The sequence below is a fragment of the Pinus tabuliformis genome, chromosome 3_1 (genome assembly GCF_031772625.1).
Source record: "Pinus tabuliformis cultivar Carrire ecotype Pingquan chromosome 3_1, CPIR1, whole genome shotgun sequence".
Lineage (NCBI taxonomy): Eukaryota > Viridiplantae > Streptophyta > Pinopsida > Pinales > Pinaceae > Pinus > Pinus tabuliformis.
Window position 1 is genome coordinate 814,937,284 of NC_142301.1, and position 13,593 is coordinate 814,950,876.

The 13,593-nt window shown below is 35.0% G+C and overlaps 1 pseudogene; it reads left to right on the plus strand.

Moving 5' to 3' along the window:
- The first annotated feature begins 5,523 nt into the window (after nt 1-5,523).
- On the plus strand, nt 5,524-13,037 carry LOC149189982 (protein kinase G11A pseudogene; annotated as a pseudogene).
- Nucleotides 13,038-13,593: the final 556 nt, after the last annotated feature.

The following is a 13,593-nucleotide window of genomic DNA, read 5'->3' on the forward strand; positions in this document are numbered from 1 at the left end:
ATTCCTCTTCTTCCGAGGTGGCCTCATCGGGGCCAAAGTGCTCCACTGCACTTTAACCTAGGTGATGGCTCGCTTCCGCATGGTGGTTTCTCTCTAATCGAGAATACAAATAGAATCTGCTAGAAATTATCCTTCCGGTTCAACGTACACATAAACAATTCACAACCATAACTTTCTCAAACAATTTATCCAAAAGTTATTTATTCTACTTAGCTAATTACCTGAATATTTTCCCAGCTAATTATATGGTGAGGGTTGTACACATATTTTTTTTAGCAAGGAAACATGGAAAAAATTGTGGACTTGGATATGGCTTGGTAGTGCAAGCATATATGCTACCGGTCTAATCTGTTCCAATACTTGAAAGGGTCCATAGTATCGGGGTGCTAACTTGGAACAACCCCTCCATTGTAAGGAACTTTTTTGAGGCTTTACTATTAGATATACATGATCCCCTAACTGAAATTCTTTGTACTTCCTCTTTTTATCTACGTACATCTTCTACCTATCTTTCGCAGCCCATAGATTTTGTCGAACCTTCTTAACCAACTCCTCCATTTCTCCTAGCATGTCAGGGCCCAAGGCTAGTTTATTGATTGGACTATTCAAATCTATGGGAACCCTACACCTTCTCCCATATAATGCCTTAAAGGGGCTCATGCCCAGTGACTCATGATGCCCATTATTATAAGAAAATTATACTAGGTGGAGATAGTCTTCCCACTTATGTGGTTTTTGCATCATAAACATACATAACATGTCCTCCAGCACTTGATTCACTCGTTCGGTTTGTCCGTCCATTTGAGGATGGTAAGCCATACTAAATTGGATCTAGGTACCCAATCTTGAAAAGAGGGTTTTCCAGAATCTGGATGTAAATTTTACATCCCTATCGGAAATTATCACCCTAGGTATTCCATGTAGACGAAAAATTTCCCTCATAAATATGTCTACAATTTCCATAGTTTTGTAAGTGGATTTCACAAGTATAAAGTGAGAATTTTTGCTCAATTTGTCCACCACCACCATAATTGAGTCATGATTCTTCTTGGTGCGAGGTAAGCCGGTGTTTAAGTCTAGAGATATGGTCTCCCATTTCCACTCCAAAATGGGCAATGGTTGCATAAAACCAACGGGATGTTGAGGTTCCACCTTCACCAAATGGCACTCCAAACATTTGGACAAGTACTCAGTGACATATTTCCTTAACCCAGGCCAAAAATAACCTTTCTTAATGGCTGAAAACAACTTCTGGTACCTTGGGTGGCTAACACATGGTTTCCTGTGGAACTCATCCAATATCAATTATTTAATAGAATTTTGGTTAGGAACATATATTCTCTTTTTGAAGGTGAGAATCTTATCTGAATTTATTTCAAAATCTGATATTTTTCCTTTTAACTAAGCTTCCTTTGCCTGCTGCCAAAGAAAAGTGTACTTTGGATCCTTGAGGGAGGCTTCCCTTATGATTTAAGGGATGTTTGAGCGTACATGACTGATTTGGACCTCATAAATACAATGTAATTTTGTGCTTAATGGGTCAGCCACTTGATTTTATTTTCCTTTAAGATGTTTCATTTAAGTGTTGCCACATTTTAAGTGCATGAACTATTGTTGTTAATTAGAGATTATAAGAAGAATATCACTGCTCATACTCCTTCAATTTCCATGATTCATAGGAAATGACCTTCCCCTCTTGTGTCAAAACTCCACCAACACCTTCTTTACTAGCATTCGTGCAAACTACGAAAGAATTTCCAGATCTACTTCCTTTAACATGGGTGCAGTGGTAAGTATATTTTTTAGTCTTTCAAAGCTTTGTTGACATTCAGTTGTCCATCGGAAGGTGCATCCATTCTTCTGTAATAAGGTCATTGGAAAAGCGATTTTCGGAAATCCTTCAATGAACCGATGGTAGTACCCGACCAAGCCTGGGAATGACCTGATATCAACAACATTCTTTGGGGTGGTCCATTCCATAATGGTTTTGATCTTTTTAGGGTCCACTGCTATTCCCTCTACTGATATAACGTGACCCAAGTACCAAATCTGACATTTGAAAAAGTCACACTTGCTATATTTGGCATATAACTTATTTTCCCACAGCGTTTGCAACACTATCCTCAGATGCTTTTCATGCTCCTCCTGATTCTTAGAGTATATTATAATGTCGTCAATAAAAATCAATACAAATTTATCAAGATACCGCTGGAAAATACTATGCATCAAACTCATCAAAGTAGTTGGGGCGTTTGTGAGGCCAAACAGCAACACCATGAACTCGTAATGACTATAACGAGTTTGGAATGCAGTTCTACAAATGTCTTCCCCCTTTATCCTTATTTGGTGGTAGTTGGACCTTCAATCAATTTTTGAGAATAATTTGGCTCCTTGCACCTGATCAAATAAGTCATCAACACGTGGAAAGGGATATTTAATTTTGATGATCATTTTATTTAACTGATGATAATCGATGCATAATCTCAAATTTCCGTCTTTTTTCTGTACAAACAGTACAGGGGCTCCCCAAGGAGGCACACTGGGGCGGATATACTTTTTATCTAGAAGTTATTGAAACTACATTTTGAGTTATGTTAACTGAGGTATGCTCATGCGATAAGGGGCCTTGGATACAGGGGTTGCACCCAAAATTAGTTTGATGGTGAAATCAATATCACACTTGGGTGGTAATCCAGGAATGGATTCAGGGAATACATCAACAAATTCCTGAATAACAAGAATATTTTCCAAGGAGGTCATTTTATTTATGGAGTTCATAAATCCCACCTAGACAACATATATCTGACAACCTTTCCTAATAGATTTTCCTATCTAACTAGCAGTAATAGTACGCAACTTGGTACTTGTCTTGATTCCTTGAAGTTCCTTCCTTTGACCTGACTCAGTGATAAAACTTACAATTTTCTGCTTGCAATCAACTAGGGACCAACATCTTTCCAACCAATCCATTCCTATTAAAATGTTGTATGAATCCAAAGGGAGTATATTAAGGTAAAAAATAATGGGCTTTCCTGAAATTGTTATGGGGCAACATTCTTTTTTTGTAGTTACCCTTCCTTTTGCCCCGATAGCTAATTGGACTAACCATGGTTTTGGAAACTTACTGCTCTGCAGTTAACAACTCTCTACAACCTTAGGACTAACGTAACTTAGGCTAGCACCGGGATCAAACAAAACAGATACAAGTTTCTTAGCAATCATACCTTCACATTCAATCATGGTGGTTGGTATTCCACTTGATGGTCGTCCAGAGCAACATTAATTCTGGGCATGCTCCTCCCCACTCCCTGAACCATTGAAGCCTCTTGCATATTTGATAGTTGCTCCGTCCATGCTTTATGCAAATAGTTTTTGTAATAAGAGGAGGTTTCGACTACTGGTCATTAATAGATTTATTAACTCCTTCTGACTATCTCTTTTCAGAACATGCAACTTTGGGCTCATTCCTTGTTGGAAATTTACTGAGAGGTTTTTGCTGTATATTCCTGCCATTAGTAAATTTTGTTTTTCTTTTTGGGATCAGGTTCCTTCCCTTCTTGTTCAGTCCTCCTTTAGGTCCTTCATCTTTTTGTTTCATTTTCTAGTAGCAAATGCGAGCTTTTCACACCACATCATCCATGGTTCTTGGGTAATCAAAATCAAGCTTCTCCTTCATAAAATTGGGTAGGCTACTAACAAAATGTTGAATCTTTGCCTTTTCCTCTTGCATATAAGGCACATATTGTAGTAAGGAGGTGAATCACTTTACATATTCATCCATGGTTAAGGTTCCCAATCTTAACTCGTGAAATTCCTTTGCTTTTTCATCATAATAATGCTCAATTAAATACTTATCCTTGAAATTCTTTTGAAACTACTTCCACGTGACCTGTTCTTCATCGATTTTCCTCACAGTCTTAATTTCCTCCCACCAAAGAGCAGCCTTACCTCTTAACTGATAAACTGCTAAATGTGCTTTTAGTTTATTGGTGTAATCATAAATCTGAAAGTATTTACTCATGTCAATTAACCAAACTTTCGCTGCCTCTTCAGATTCTCCTTCAAAGAGTGACAGTTTAATCTTTTTGAATTCTCCTTGTAACTCAGATTTCTGTCTTTTTGTCTTGTGTTGGTTAGAGGCATTGTCCAAACATCCTTCTTCATCTTCCCCACGTTTTTCAGCTAACTCAACATTTTTTTCTCCATACTGAGCCATTGGGGTTTTCTCTCTATCTTCAGCACCAGAGTCTAGATCTCGTTGGTTCTGCCGATTATACAAACTTCTAAGAATTATCTCCTGTTCTAGTCGTAACCATTCATTGTCTGTTCTTAAATTTGTCAACTCAGCACGCAGTTGCTGAATGGTTTCGAGTAGGACAACATTATCTTGACGCGATTCCTCTCCTAGCTATATCCAAATGTCAGGGTTGGAATTCACATATGTTGTCTCTAGCAGGTTTGGTGTTCTTGGTCTCCTCTGCATTCTAACCCCTTTTGCGTTGATGCGGGTCTCTGTGTTCACATGCACATTTACTTAGTTATTTTGATTAATGTCACATTCATTCATATATACATAATTTCCCCAAAGAGTCTCAGTGTACTAACCCAAGCTCTGATACCATTTGTAACACATTTAACTAATAATTACATAAAAAATTTAAAAATTAAAAATAAAATGATATATATATATATATATATATATATATATATATATATATATATATATATATATATATATATATATATATATATATATATATATATATATATATATATTATAGTAAGGTCTAATAGAATTATTAGAAATATCCATATCGCATGTCAAAACTGAGATTTGATTCATTGACTTCAATGCAAATTTCAAGGTTTGTGATGTATTGTATTTATTGATCACATGGCTTCCTGTTGCAGTTGAGGTTTATGACTGGACCTTTGTTAAATGTTTTCAGCTCCCGAACACACGTGGCAACAACAAAATCAAACCCACCGCATGTACTTGTCAGAGGTATTGGATGACCTACAACAGGTGGTCCGATCTACTCCGTCTGTTCTATGGATGGCAATCCGACGACGTGGACGGTTTAGGGTTTTGTCAGCTAACTGATTCTCCTGCATCCGGCTGACTCCGACGTCATTTGGTATTTTTGGTGTTTTACCTTGGTCACTCTGCAATAGAGCCAACTCTTCACTATGCTAGATAGATTTATGACCATCACTGTTGTTTTCAATGGGATTTTACGCCTTACCCTCACTAGGAGGTATTCAATCTCACTCGATATTTCACTATTCCGTTGATTTAAGGTATTTGATATTAATTTTCACCTCAGGGTTTCATCTGGTTTGGAAACTAACAGATTACCCCAACCATTCAAGGATTTCTCTTTGGCTTTTTAAATCATTGTAAGGTAGCAAGAACCAATGCCATTCACAAGGAGGTGAGTGTGTAGTTTGTCTTTCCCTCCTCTCATTTCTATTCTTGTTTTATTTTGATTTATTTCCTCACCGGTTCACTAACTAGGTATGATGGTTTTGCAGGCCGGGCGCTATCTACAGGTGTACCCTAGTCCCAGGTAAGTTGCAGTACTCATGGTGTTCTTAGATGTATTGGTTAACGATTAGCTTTCCTCCTAACTCTAAGGTTTCTTGGGTTGTGATTGAAGGTATTAACCTGTATCTAGTTTGAGCTTTGCTTGGCTAGGGCAGTATCATACATGATTCACGAGTTTACAAAATTTTGTTGCTGGTTTTAGGTTGGAGTACTCCTCACCGGTTCATTAATATTTTAGATGATTTCTATGAGGGGTTTGTCCTCTTAAATGTTGATTTTGTTCGGGGCTATATGTTGTTTATCGTTGATACATCTTTTGGTTTAGTTATAATGTATGTTGCACGTAGTATTCCACAGGTCCAGAGCCATGTTTGATCTGTTATTCGGTCAAGGGTTACTTTGGTTTCCTTTTATTTCATTAGGAGAATGAGTTGAACAGTGATTTCTCATGTCGCGTTATGTAGACGTTTGGGATTCTAGACTTAAGGGTTTTTAATTTTATTTAATATCTTGAGGAGAACTCTCGAGGCTGCTGGGCTAGAATTGTCATGAAGAGCTCAATTCGTATTTAAAGTTTCAGTCCTTGGCAAGAACTTTCTATTTAATTTTTCAATATTTTGTGTTTAAAGAAATGAATCCTTACTGTAAAAATACTTTCTGAGCTAAATGGTGAAGGATATTTACTTATTTTTCTCCCTGTTCTTTTCGAAAGTAATTGTAGAGTAATGGATGACAATTTCTATCTATTCGAGTTTGTTCATTGATTGTCACTCCTTTTCCTTTCTGTTTCTTTCCATTGGAACTTCGAAATTGTTTTTGAAAATTTTTCTCTACCTACAGTCAAGTTGTGGTCTTTACCAATTTATGGGTTCGTGAGCAAAATATATGTACTTATTTGTTACAACAAAACATCTATATTTATTTGTTATAGTAAAATATCTTTACTTATGCATGTACTTTTTTTGAGAAATTTAATGCCTCTTCTACTCGATTTATGTGATGCAGTCTTATTCTTTGTCCAATTGTAGTTTTATGGAATTCAAACTCCAATTAATACTCTAATTACTTCTACCTGTAATACTAATGTTGCCACATTCCACTAACAATTATTGAAGATAGATTTAATTTACCTATCTGTTCACAAAATTGAAATTATGCCACTCTATTCCTGTTTGGAAAGTCTCGCCACCCAGCCTTGAGTCTCGCAATTACGTCCAAACTCTCCCCCGAGCACTTCCTTCTCGTCACAGTTGAGATGAGTCCAGTTACAGTCAAGTACCTTGGGCCTCAGGACTCACTGTCCAACCTCAAGTCCTGTACCTTGCAGACTGTAATTGAGTATTTTCCCACTAGTTTATTTCACCCATCTCAAGGATCTCCCCCATGTCTGGACTCCTTCCCCCATCTATATTCCGGCAGATGAGTAACTGTTTCTTTTTAGCTATTTATTTTAACTATTTTCAAACATTTTTTTGTTAAAATACCTTAACTCCTAGTTATCCATTAATTAGGTAACAAAATATATCTTGGGCTTCTAGCCTAATTCATTTATCATTTTAACAAAGTAATGTAAAAAAATTAATGCAGTAAAAGGTAAAATAAAACTTACTAACCACAGTAATTGTTTATGCAGCTTGGGGTGTTACTATATGTGTTTTAATATTTTTATTATAAGCAATAAAATAAAATATGAATACTTGTTTAAAAATAAGAAAAATAGTTACATATATGAATGAAAGAGATATAAGTCAAGAGTTAAAGTTAAAATAAAATTTTAATTAAATTAAATTTAAATTTAAAGTCTATTATGGAAAAATGAGAATAGGTTTGATTAAATGATTAAAAATAACCAACATATGTAAATCATAGATATATTAATTAAGAGTTAATTTAAATTTAAAATAAAAAATTGTTGCATCACATTTTATATTCCAATATCATGAAGATGTGTGATTCCATTATTGCTCAATAGGGTGTTTATCTTAAAATAAAATAAATTATTTTCTAAATAGAAAAGCAATATGCATGTTTGGCTAGTTTTAGTTAAAAGTTTTATAAAAGAACAATAATCTAGCTTCACTATGGTCTTTCAATTTGTTCTTGATATTACAACCCAATGTACTAAAAATATTTCAGTAGTAATTAGAATTAAAAACAAACACGAGTAAGATTTTTAAACCTTATGCTTTTTAAACATATTTCAATACTAGTTTTAAATAAACTATTTGAAGATCTATGTTGAGTGTTGAGAATAATTAAGTAATTTATATCGATATCAATTTTATATATATCTATATATAGAAAGAAAATGTTAAAAGAAAATAGTTTAATGTTATATATAATAAAATATTCATTTTTCAATGAAAAGGTAATTGAAAGTTAAAATATAAAATGAAATATATGAAGTACTTCTTGATAGAGGGAGATGTGTTGGCATCAACAAGAATTGATCCCCATGTCTCAAGACAAAAAATGGTCCATTTTCTTACAAGGATGAAACAAAAAGAAATGTTCCCCATGTCTCAAGACACAAAATGGTCCATTTTCTTACAAGGATGAAACAAAAGGAAATGTTCCCCTTCCTTTTGAACATCACCAAAACATTTCTAGTCCATAGATCCAAAACATTCCTACTCCCTATATTGTTGAACAAGCGGACAAAGTTCTATCCATGGAAGTAAATCTTCCCAAGGTAAACTCTCTCTTTAATTCCCTTAAATCTAAGGCTCTCATTTGTAAGTTTAATGAATTTTGGCCAAACCAAATGCATTACAACAATGGATTTTTTCTCTCTGAACACAAACTCTGATTTTAATTTATGCTCTAAAGGATTTATGTTCATCAGATTACTAAACAATTAATAGTTAATAGTTAATAATACTTAACAAAAAAATTATAAGTTTAACTCATAATCGTTTGCCTTTCGCGTCTTCATATCGAGAGAGGGAGATAACATAAATGAGTGTGCATTCTGGAATTAGGTTTGATGGTTAGATTATTTATTCATCAACAGAGATTTCAAGAACAATATATTTTACTTTACCTCCACAATCGATACCGAAATTTTGCCAAGGAGTTACACATGGATTCTTTGGCATGACATTGAGACGTAACAGAGCACTGCATTGCTTGGATAAAAGGCATCGAGTCTTCTCCATTTTCATTTAATACATGATAATTTTATTTTTGTTTCAATTAGGGTTTTATCTTTTTGTTTCAAAATTTTCCTTATTTATTGAGGGATATCGATAGGGTTTTACGATGAAGTAGAACAACTCTTTTCTAATGAAGCAGAACAACAACAATATCATGAAGGTACAACTTGCATCAAACGGTTGGAAGAAGAAGAATGTTGTGCTTGGAAGTGCAGTTATATGGATGCAAATGACACCCTAGAAAAGGTGGTAATTGTGCAACCAGGTGGGGACTCCTCCCTACCATTAGTTAGATGTTCTCTGAACCAAAGTTGTTGATATGTCCCATTTGAACACAAAGTCTCTATTATAATTCCCACTATGCCATTATTGGAGGATAGAAAGATGTCATATTTCTTATAGCGTTGATCAAGGGTTCTTCCAAATAATAATAATAACTTGTGTAACCATAGCCGTTGTGACAGACATGGGAATCATATTTGATATTCAACAAAGGATAAGATTGAATGGCCTTTTCATGAGTTTGAAGAGATTGTTAGGTGTTGGCAGCGAGTGAAATAAAACAAGCATTGAAAGGCCAAAATTCCACCTTCATAAACACGAAAATGATTCTGAAGGGTTCGCAACCACTGTATTTAAATGGCAAGATGCCAAATATATAAACGCGGAAATAATTAAGGGTTTGGATAATACAATTCTAAAAAATGACGCTACATCTATAAATAGAAATATAGACGAACCACATGTACTTTTTATATTTGATTCCATTAATTTTTGAAACCTTATTATTGAAAACTTATTTTCAATAAACTTTTCTTAGTGTGTGATTTATATTATTATTATTATTTAATTAAGATATTTTTATTTTTATTATTTTTTAGTGAGAATTTAAACCATGTAATATAAGAAAGATGTTTATATAATTTTTTAGTTGTTAATTGCATAAATTTTTGAAATCTTATTATTGAAAACTTATTTTCAATAAACTTTTTTTAGTGTGTGATTTATATTATTATTATTATTTAATTAAGATATTTTTATTTTTATTATTTTTGTAATGAGACTTTCAACCATGTAATATAAGAAAGATGTTTATAAAAAAATATGATCATTTAAATTTTATAAATATAGTAAGCATTTAATTATAAAATAGAAAAGAATCATAAAAAATAATGAAGCCATTTTTTTTTAAAGTTTATTGGTTAGTAGACAACTTATATTTGGAATTAAAGTTATATTTATGATTGGTTTTGAATAAGTTTCTTTTAATTAAAGTTCAAATAAAAGAAAGAAAATTTGGTATATTATTTCATTGATATGTGTTAATATATTATAATGAAGAACTTTAAAAGATGGATATAGGCATGTAGTACTTGCTTTAGTTGTTGGACATAGGCTCCTTGTGATTGTTTAGCTTCATTTTCTTGCTTCAAATAATATTATTGTGACTATAAAAGGTAAGAGACAAAACTAATCTAACAGTGTAGGACAGGTATGGAAACACCATACCATAATTAGCATGTCATCCATGTTGGACATTAATAATATTTATCTTAACAATTTAAGAGAATTTAAGAGAATGCAAAGGAGGGGATTAATAATAATGATTGAGGTGTTATTTTTTTTCCAAAGAAAAATTTGTAATTTTATTATAAGGAAAGAAATTACATTTTGCAGAGGTTGAATGTCTTCCAATTAAAACCAAGATCAAAATATTCGGAGACAAAAACAACTTGAAAAAAAAAAAATCATCCCCTGTAATAATCATGAAGATTCTCTTTTTCCCTTTCTTCCTTTACACTTTCTACCAGTTACCACCCAAATATTCCATCGAAATGATTGCCAAATCCAAACTTGTCTTCACTTGGTGTGTGAAAATAATGCAGAAATAGATTTAGTTATGGAGTAGTTAAACAGAATTAGTTATAAGCAGTTGAACAGAGTTAGTTATGAGTGGTTAGGAATTCCTATATAAGCATGATGTAATTGAGTAAAGAGATCAATAAAAGTTGGTGAGTTTTATGTTTTAATTTGGTATCAGAGCTCAGGGTCTGAGGTTGGGTGAGAGCGCAGGTGAGGAAGGCCGAGTGGTGTTTGCGTGAGGCCGGATCTGCGCTGTTGTGCGTATGTTGCTGCCAAGACCCCTGTCAAGAACTCGGGTAGAAGGTATTAATTCCAACTACCCTCTGTTAATGCAGTAGTTAGATCAATCTAGAGAATACAGCAGATGTTCAAAGTACAAGTTCTAGAAGTCAGTTAGGTATGGTAGAAAATCCATTTCTCCATTAAGGGAGGATGTGAAAATAATGCAGAAATAGATTTAGTTATGGAGCAGTTAAACAGAATTAGTTATAAGCAGTTGAACAGAGTTAGTTATGAGTGGTTAGGAATTCCTATATAAGCATGATGTAATTGAGTAAAGAGATCAATAAAAGTTGGTGAGTTTTATGTTTTAATTTGGTGTTGGTCTTTTTCTTAATTCAAATTTCTTTATTCATGAGCTCTCTTTTTCCTGCAACCCCATCTACTTGTCTTATCATATGTGTTGAAGGAATTCCTTCCCGAGTCCTCTCCTCATCATGGTCAATTTGTTTTGGTCAATTTGTTTTGAATAGTAAGTACTTTCCATTTTCTAATTATCCTTAATGTCTTGAGAATGGACACCTTCCTCATCTTCCTACTATGATTCTGCAAAGTTAGTGTGCTACCAACTTTTCTTTTTTCAAGATTCCCCTTTTTTCTTCTTAGAGTGTTTTTTGGCCTATGGACATTAATAATGTAGATGATGTATTTGAAAACAAGTACAACATCTAAATGTTGTGTTTTCATAATCCAAACTTAGGTTCCATTCATAGTTTCCATTTTTCAACTGTATGTTGTATGGTAAGCCTTTGCTCAAATTTATCTCTATATAAATCCAAGCAAAGGTAAAAAGCCTTGTTGTATCTTATTATTACGTCGTAAGGAATTCCCCTTTCGGAAGAACTCCCCCAGCTGCCACTGTGTACCAATCTACCCCATTGGATAGAATGCACCATTGGATAGAATGTTAGACGATTGAAGAGTTTTACACCGTAGTTAATAAAAAACCTAATAATTAGCACTTTTAATAAATAATCAAACAACTACTTCTCGCTAAATCATTTTGCTGAACCGTTTCTTGATACGATCAAATTGATTTTGTGACATCCCCGCAGTTCTCTGGCAGACGTCAACTGGAGTAGTGGAGACAACAAGAGCTATGACAATTGCATGGCAGGGACGAGAGACCCCCATAAGGCCAGCAATGATGTTGGCTGGGAGGTCATCCGGAGGCTCAGAGCTGAAGGGCCTCTCAGCCTCTCAAATTTCAGGATAATCCACAAGCTGGGCACTGTGGACATTGACAATGTTTATTTGACATAGACCATGGGAACGAACTACTATTTCACGACTAAGGCAATGGACAAGAAGGCGTTGTCCGGACGGAATAAGATGATCAAGGCTGGGACGGAGAGGGAGATTTTGGAAACGCTAGATCATTCGTTCCTGTCGACTCTGTACGCACATTTGGACAAGGCTCAGTTGTCGTGTCTGGTCATGGATTTTGGCCCAGGGCGGGAACCTCCATGTTCTTAGGCAGTGACAGCTGGGAAAAATATTTTGCGACAATACTGCCAAGTTCTATGCATCAGAATCGTTGTTGGCATTGGAGTATTTGCACATGCTAGGAATCGTATACAAATATTTGAAGCCTGAGAATGTTCTCGTTCGTGAAGACGACCATATCATGCTCACCGAATTTGACCTTTTCCTGAAATGTACCGTCCACCTGATGTTGCTTCAGAAGACGACGGGGCCCGACTCCGAGTCCTTATCCGATGCTGACCCAGACGACAGGGCAATGACACTAGCCATGTTGATGTCGTCCTCCATCATTCAGTCATACATGCTCCCCTGTACCGACAACATGCAACCACCCTGCCACCAAGAAGCGACAACCGTTTCTTGCCTCCAATGTTCCACCATTTCGCCAGAAGGAAATCGGTTCTCCCCAAACTCCATTCCCTCCACTACGCAAAAAGCTTTGTCACAGCTGCATCCACTTTATCACTCTTCACTCAGTGACCGATACTCGCTTGGTGTCGTTCATGGGTATGCATGAGTACCTGCTGCCGAAGATCATAGCCGGCGAGGGCCATGGCAACGCTGTCGACTGGTGGACCCTTGGAATTTTCATATTTGAGCTTTTCTACTGGCGAATACTGTCGAAATTAACTCAATTGCAAGTTAGTTTGGTTTGTGGACGTGGCCAAGGGGGGCCTCTTCCATCTTCGATCCATCTACGGAGATGAGGATTTACCATGTTGTATAAATTATGGTTTTAGGATTAATTTTGCTGAAATTTCCAGTGTAACTCTCACGCTAAAGCCACCTAACTAATTCTTGTAAGCCTTTTGTGCATACTAGTTCAATGAGGAAGAGAAATGGAAAATGGTTAGATTTTTTTTTATTTTTTTTTCGTATTTCAATGTCTCTCGTGGACTTATCTGAGAAGTCAAAGTTTTTTCGTACGTAGAGGAGAATATGAATTGGGGATCAAAATTCCTTATCCTCATGGTGGCCCTAGGTATTGACATTCATTTTTTTCTATGGAACTTTATCTGATAGACACAAGCTTCTTGCATGGTTGCTGACATTGTAGTATGTGTTATAAGAGAGAAAATGCCAACCTGCCTTTGATATGGGTTAGTAAAGCATATGGAATTCATTATGGCGCACAAATAATTTTCAGGAAATTGTAGATTTTCATGATTTTTATGGGTTATTGTTGTTATTTCAAAAAAATATATCAAAAAGAGACGGATTAATAGATTTTAAATTTTATATTACTCTCACATCAAAATAATT